General features: G+C 37.9%; 1 long non-coding RNA gene across 1 annotated transcript in view; it reads left to right on the top strand.

Moving 5' to 3' along the window:
- The window catches only part of LOC135137485 (uncharacterized), a 131,020-nt gene that overhangs the window by 41,396 nt on the left and 81,462 nt on the right, over window positions 1–8,162 (top strand). The window lies entirely within an intron of this gene.

Below are 8,162 nucleotides of genomic sequence, written 5' to 3'. Positions count from 1 at the left end.
GTCAAACGGAAGAAATATATTGCACGTAAGCGCTAAAAATCTTACAATAAAACTTCAACCACACTTACCTACAACTGAGCTCTGAACACAGAACTTTTTCTCCACAATGGACGACACCATACTAAAGGTAAATGGCGTAGCCTAGTGACAGAGACAGGAATTAACAAGCACTAACAAGTCTAACGTTACCCGAGGTATGGTTCATGAGAAAATGGCACCACGGCATATTCCTCGATTACCTTATTAATCTTTTTGATAGTGAGGTTTGCAATTGCATTTGCTTTGACATTGATTCATGGGTTACAGATAATGTTTTAAGAGCGTGATCATAGCGCTCGTCGTCGTCTCAATCTAATCTAGGGTACCAAATAATCATTTTGAGCTTGTACCTATTAAATTTATCAAGCCTCTTTTTTGATGATGTGGGGTTTAATGTTGTTTAGTTTTCTTCTGGATTCTCGAATGAGGAAATGGGCATGTAGTAGTAAGTTTCTCAAGAAGCTTTTCAAAGGTTATTTGAGATTTCGCGGATGGTTGTAAATGTAGTGTAGCGTTTATTGCATTGAAGTAGGAAATGGTGTTACCAAGCAGTGATATTAATTGGTCGATTTCGACGTAGTGGATAAACGTATGTTTTGTTTCTATTACTTTACCAACACATAGATGGAATGGGAAAATCTGTGAATGGATAGGGGTGATAGTGATTTCCTCCACCGCATTGCTCAAGGTTGATCTTATGACTCGTAGAAAGAGAGTCCTAAGAATTGGTGTCATCCTGCAACAATTGCTTATCGTAAAACTTTCTAGGTTTCTTAGTAGTTGATTTATGATAAAAAATTGTCATCGTCGGAGATTATTTTAGCAGCGTGAAATTTAAGCTTTGCTTTATTCCGTTCTTTTGATTTAATATAAGCTGTTTCATTTGGGCTATAGTTGATAGCATCCTCTCTTTTAGAATTTGACTTGGCGTTTTCTTTATGATTTTAAATGTAATTGGATATGATCTTAAATCGAAAAGGTTTATGCGAGCCTTAATTATTTTGAAAGGTGTATGTCCCGTCACCGAGTGGATGGAGTTATTGTATCCTTCAATCGCGTGTTTTATTAGCGTTGTGATTTCTTCACGTGGTTTTCCTAATTTCAAACATCAAATTTCTTCTGCTAGTGTAGAATGAAATCTTTCAAGCGGGGAATTTCTATTGCAATTTTTGGAGTTGTATAGTGGAATTCCATTTTATGTAGTTTGCAAAAATCGTCTAGAAGGTTATTTTTAAATTCGCCAACGCTATCGGCTGTTATTTTGTAAAGCATATTGTAATAACCCAAACCTGCCGCCGAATATTGCGCATGCGCGCTCTGGAGACAAGAAAACCGCGCAAATTCAAACGAATAATTTGGCCAATGCTCACGAACGTCTAGCAAGGTTAGGACCTACGTTGTGTTACGTTAATATGGCGGCAGGCGGTTCAGATCTATAGCGAAGTGAGCAAACCAACGAGTGACGGAAGAACTCAGGTATAAACACACATACATTTTTAACAGGAGGGCGCCTTTAATGTTTAACAATCACACAATAAACGAGTTATACACATTCCAGATTACAATTACAATTATTATACGACACATTTCATGTTGTTTACAAAGTTTAATATCATTGTGGTTACAAATTGGTAAAGCAAGGTTCGGGTCCAAACCTCCCAGAAAGACACCTAACAGGCCCATTAAATCACGCCTTTTCCAACAATAAACTTTACGAATAATTTTTGCATGCGGAACAATGACTCCCATTCGCATCTTCGCCGTGAAAAACAAAAAAAACGTAGCGCTTCGGAGAGAGAGAGAGAGAGAGAGAGAAATTTCTCCAGTATGTATATCTTGTAATGTTTGGAAAATGGATTTAAAATTTTGATTAAAAATTCTTAAAGACTTATACTTTGCCGACCATCGTGTCTCACACAACATAGGAATATTAGGAATTAAATTGCGTCTAAGTACGCTTTCGCGGAAAAAATTAATAATGTCTTTAACAGTTCCTATCGTGTTTCTAATTTGAGGATCTTTGTTAATATCATTTATTACCAGATTTAATTTATGAGAAGCACAATGATAACATAGGGCTTTTTTGTATTTACTGCTTATAATTTTTTGTACACCATGTATTTCTCCTGCCATTGTTGCACATCCATCGTACCCCTGTCCTACAAATTTGTCCACATCTAAACCGGAATTTTCCAAAAATTCGATCAATTTATGGGCTATATTTTCCGCACACAGTTTATCCAGTTTAATGAAAGTTAAAAATTCTTCTTTATTAAATACGTCTCCATTATACATTTTGACAAAGCGAATTCCTACTGACAATTGTTCAGAACCCGAAATGTCCGCGGTTTCCTCCGCTAAAATACTGAAATAGTCGGATGCATTCACTTCTTGTATTAGATCTCTAAACAATACATTGCCACATGATACTACCAGCTCATTTTGTATTCTGTGAGATATATATATTTTGATTTCCCACCCGAATTGTCTAAATGATTTTTTAATATTATATCTCCAGAATGTACCCTAAAATTTAATAGATCCGTAATAAAATTTCCACTATCACCTCTTTTGCCACGTAGTGGTAAATCGTGTGTCCCGCAAAAAACAATGGTTTTAACAATTGGTTCTAACTTCAATCTGTTTTGTTTTATTGGTTCTTTTGCGAATGAATCAACTGAACTTAATACATCATTCTGTTTGTCAGACATGACTTTTAAAAAATTTGTGGATTTAATTAAAGCACTTGAGTGCCACTTAGATTTTGCATGAGCTTTGGCGTGTATATGGAAATCTCTGAATTTTTTAAAAGGGGACACAATAAATGCACCTAACATACTACCGTGACATATGTTTGGCCGAAATAAAACACAGTTTTTACATAAAGCGCCTTTAAGTTTCAATGAGTAGCTCAGCCAATCGTACTGATCCAACCAGTTATAGATAAATGGTCTTTTATTTTTGTCTACATCATTTTTAAAGTTATAACTCTTTGGTGGCCGATATGCATTCACGAGTAGTTGATACCTAATAGGGTCAGGAACCGACTTGTCAATATAATTACCTAAATCTAATTCATGATTTACTTCTAATAATAATTGATTAGTTGTGATGTGCCGTTGATCGCCCGCTGGTGAAACAGTTCTTGAGCAACCGAAATTTCCACTAGAAGTCGATGGCTGCTCTAAAAAACCGTCATCAGTAGTAATTACACCACTAGTGCACATTGTTACGTTATTACCACTATCACGATCAGCCTTGTCACTTATTTTATACTTCTTATTAGCTGAAGTATCATCATCACTATTTGTAATTTTTCTCTTGAAGAAATTTCGAATATCCATATTTCTCCGTTTCTAAATAAAATATTGAATTTAAAATTTAAGCAGACATTTAATCAAGAGTACTTACGCTCGAAGTTTGAAATAAAGGAATAATAAAAATTATAGTTAATAAAACGCCGGTTCAACAACTGTTCGTCTTTACACGTCACTTCACCACAGATAAGAAGTGAAAACTGAATAAATTTTTGGGCATAAGCAATAAAATGTTTGCTCTTCTAATATAATAACTGTAAAAAGCAAATAACGAAACAACCCGCAATTCAGTACTGCTAAAAAAGGATAGATTTATGATGTTTCCAGGCAAATCTGGGCCGAACGAGGGTTTCAAAACCAGATGGTCTAAGTTTGTCACATTTCTGTGTTTGTGTGGCAATAAAACTGAAAGTGTAGGGCATGTACCTACTCTTACAAATGTGCTGAAGTTTAATTTTGGCAAATAAAAAGGAAATTGACGCAACATCTCAGGGGGGGGCGTCGCCCCCCCCCCCCTGTCCTCCCCCCCTTTGGGCGCCCATGCCCTTGGAGGTAGTCCTACTCTAAGTGCCCTCTCTCCCTTCCTTTTCACCTCGTATCACCGCATCCCCCGGTACGTCTCGTACCACCTAACAGATGGCGTAACAAGTATCGTCCTGAGATAAATTCAGATGTTGCTTTGGTGCTGGTTTTGTTTCTATACAAATTTAAAGCGGGCTATTTCAATACCATGCCCATGATGTGAAACGAAACTTAATAATTATTCTATCACATTTATCTGATGTGAGGACTTTAGGGGGTATGCTTTGCCATATCTAGAAAAAGAGTCAATTATAGATAGAAATGAGTTATTTAAAATTTTGAATACGTCTATATGAACATGCTCGAAGGGTTTACTGGACGTTGGCGTTAGATTGAATTTTATAACAGGTGGATTCCGTCCATATTTCGCGACTTGACATATTTTACAATTATTCACATAAATAGTAATATCTTCGATCATTTTTTGCCAATAGGTACCAGTTCGGCGATAATGAGTTTTTCATTTCATTAATACCTTTATGACAAGTTTTTCCTTGGTGGTGATACTCTGGTAATTTTTTTTTTTTGATATTTTAACGTTATGACATCAGTTACAAAGTTATTACATTTTATAAATTTGAACGATGTATTTCTTAAATTCATTTGTACTATTTATATAAGAGACGGGTTCGTTAGAAATTTATCGATCATTTCGATGTTGGGAACTACGGAAAATGAATCGTCGTAATTTTCAATCGCGATAGCGCATTACCGTTCATATTTTGCTTTCCTTTTTTGTACACGATGTTATAGTCAAATTCTTCAAGTTTTACCTCCATCATACTAGTCTAGAGTTAGGTTGTTTTAAGCTGAATAGCCATTGTAACTACTTTAGCTAATAATTCTTTTTCGATGGTAATTACATTCGGCCGGGTTTAGAGTTCTGAACTGCTCCTATTATAGCAAAATTCGAAGCGTCTGTTTTGAATTAAATGGTTTTGTAGAATATGGGTTTTGAAGAATGGGTTCATCGCATAATATTTCTTTGCAATATTGAAAGACTTTAATAAATTCAGGAGTATGTTCTATCTTTTCTCGCTTTTTTAAACATTTAGGAAATGGTTTTTAATGAATCTTCTGTAGTAATCTAACAAGCCTAAAATTGATTTTATTTCTTTAGCTGTTTTGGGAATAGGAAATTTTTTTATTGCTTTAATTTTTTGTGGATTCGATTTAATGCCTTCAGGAGTAACTACATGACCTAGAAATCCAACTTCGTTTCTAAAAAATTCTGACTTATCGAGTTGGATCTTAAATCTGGTTTCTCTTAGGCGATCAAATATTAATTTTAAGCTAAAGATGTGTTTTTGTAAGGATGTTGAGAATATTATTATGTCGTCCATGTAAACAAAACAAATTTTACCTTGCAAGTTTTTCCAAATTTTATCCATTACTCTTTGAGAAGTTGCGGGTGCGTTTTGAAGGCCAAAAGGCATTCGCACGTGTTCGTAGTGACCGTTTTCCACATTGAAAGCTGTTTTCGAGATGGATTGAGTATCCATCTCGATTTGGTGAAAACCTAAAGCTAAATCGAAAGTAGTGAAATATTGGCATTTTCCTAGTTTGTCGAGTATATCTGTGGTGTTAGGTAGTGGATACGTATCATCTATTGTTTTGGCATTTACTTTTCTATAATCTACAACGATTCGCCACTTTTGTTTACCGCTAGCATACATTTTTTTGCAACTACCCATATGGGAGACGACCATGGGCTTTGAGAAGGTCTGATTATCCCGTTATCTATAATAGCATTTTTTTCTTCGTTGTTAAAGTGTTCTGTTCTAATTAAATTAGTAATGTTTTAAATCTTTTTGTTCATTAGAAAAAGTCTCGAAATGGAAAATTTGTTTTTTCGTTTTCCTTATGGTTAAAATGGGAAACTTTAATTGGTTTGTTTATCGTTATGGTTATATATTTCGACAATGGCAAAGTAGTTTTCCCCAATTGTGAGTGTTTCTAGAATATAGAGATCATTAATTTTGAGTTCCGGTATAATTAGTTCGGCAGAATAACAATTTACAGGAAGTTTACATTTTGAGATTTCATTACTGTCAATATTAAGGGTGACTGAGGTATCGCTTGGTTATCTATAGAGAAAGGAGATATCAGCAGGATTATTTTTTAGTGTATTATTTACCAATTCTATTTGGAAATTTAGTTTCCTTAGATCCCTAACACCTAAAATTCCATCGAAAAAATCGTGAAAATCGTACAGTAAGCAATTAAAGCGCTGTTTATGTTTTAATTCTTTAAATGCGGGAATGTTTGCTTGATATCTTAATTGTTTTTGATGGGTAATATTATTCTGCGATTGGGGGTCTAATAAATTGAAGTATAGCATCCAGTGTCCATTAGCAATTTCATTGGAGGGTTATCAATTTTTATATATGGCAATTGTAACATACACTTGATAATGGTGAACGGACGCAAACGCGTGCTTGTATTTACTAACTTTATTTACAACTATGTACAGGAATATTATATATGTATGGTATGATCTAACTCAAAAGACGGCGCGGCGCGAAGAAAGGCGGATGGAATCTCCAAGGTCCAATATCGGCCGTATTCACAGTGTGCTTATCGGAGCCGAGGGACTAGACCAATTGAACACCCAGTTCGAGTACTGCCTTTTCCAAATAAAACCTTGGGTCGACCACCGAGTAGTGCGGTTCAAGGAGAATGGAGCGAGTACGAGTTGAATTCCGCCTGGTGGTCGTTCCGAGGCCCTCTTCTAGTCCGTTTGAATTCCACGGTGCATGGGCGGTTGCCGAAAGCGTCATCATTCGAGCGTAAATGGCACTAAACGCTTGGGTAGCGGGACACAGTGTACTAACGAATGCGCGCAGAGTGGGGCCGTGGTTGAGCTTCAGCGTGGCGTGGGATGATGGCGTTAGGTGTTCCGTTACATCCTCCCCCTCAGGACCAAAAGTATCGTCCCGATCATTGGTTCTGGACCGCGGGGTTTTTCCTAGGACGGCCCCGTTTCCGAATGGGCATGATGGGTGCAGGCGGCGCGCCTTCCTGGGTGGTACTGAGGTAAGGTCTTAGTTGGGAACTATGGTATGTCCCCAGTGGTTGCGAAGGATCTGCGTTGGTTTCGATCTCGTATGAAGTGGGACCACGGGCTTGAAGTACTCGATAGGGCCATTTCGCCGAGGTGCAAATTTAGAGCTTATTCTAGCGCAGGTTTTGCTGAGAATGAGAGTTGTTACAAGTACTAAGTCACGAGGGTTGTACTCTGGGGCGGGCCTTCTTCCTTTGTCAGCCTGACACTTTTGACGAAGCTGTCCCTTTTCGTGAGTTTCACGGGCTTGACTAAGGTCGTCGGCGAATCGTAGAAGACGAGGGGTGATTTCTTCAATAAAAGTTTCGGAGACGATGAGGCCCGGGCCCGTAGGTCCTGGGTGACGTCGCCGATGGTCCAAGGCTCACGTCCGAACATTAGGTAGGCAGGGGTGAATCCGGTGCTGCTGCAAATGACAGTATTCATGGCGAATCGGATTGCGGGGAGCTTATCGGGCCATTGGGTATGCGGATTTTTCCTTATCTGAATGGCAAGGAGTGTTTTCATATCCCTATTCTTCCTTTCTATTGGGTTTGCCTCTAGGTGATACGTTGGGGTGAAGGACTGCGTGACTCCCAGACGGTAGAGGGCTTTCTGGAGTATAGCGCTGACAAATTGGGTGCCGTTGTCGCTGATGATGCGTCTGGGCACGCCATACCTCACAAATACTTCGTTGATGAGGGTCCATGCGCACTTTTCAGCAGTAGCCTTGGTGAGGGCGAATAAGTCGACCCACTTGGTTGCGTAGTCGCCAATGATGTATATCCACCGGAAACCCTCTTCGGAGGTAGGAAGTGGTCCGAATAAATCTATGGATGAATTATACGATTCTAAGGTGTTGATTTCACAAATTATGTTGTCTGATCTAATAGGTTCATTAAGCGTGGATTCTTGTTCGAAATAGTCTTCGTCGTTATGGTTTTGGATTTGATTTCTTCTGAAATAAAGTTTCTGGGGCCTGAGGCCTGAGTTTAAATGATGATTGTTGATGTTTTATTTTTGGGACTCTAAAACAGACAAACATAGGGCTCGGGTCTGTAGAGGGTCTGTGACCATTAGGCTTAAAATCATTTTTTGGATTCTTGGACGTTAGAATTTGTTGGGAATTTTCGTTGAGGTGGATTTGTGATTGAAAATTATTAGGGACGAATTTGTTTGGC

Source organism: Zophobas morio, unplaced genomic scaffold (genome assembly GCF_036711695.1).
Source record: "Zophobas morio isolate AGI-343-1 ecotype UQ-CSIRO unplaced genomic scaffold, CSIRO_AGI_Zmor_V1 ptg000029l, whole genome shotgun sequence".
Lineage (NCBI taxonomy): Eukaryota > Metazoa > Arthropoda > Insecta > Coleoptera > Tenebrionidae > Zophobas > Zophobas morio.
This window is presented reverse-complemented; position numbering and strand designations above follow the sequence as displayed.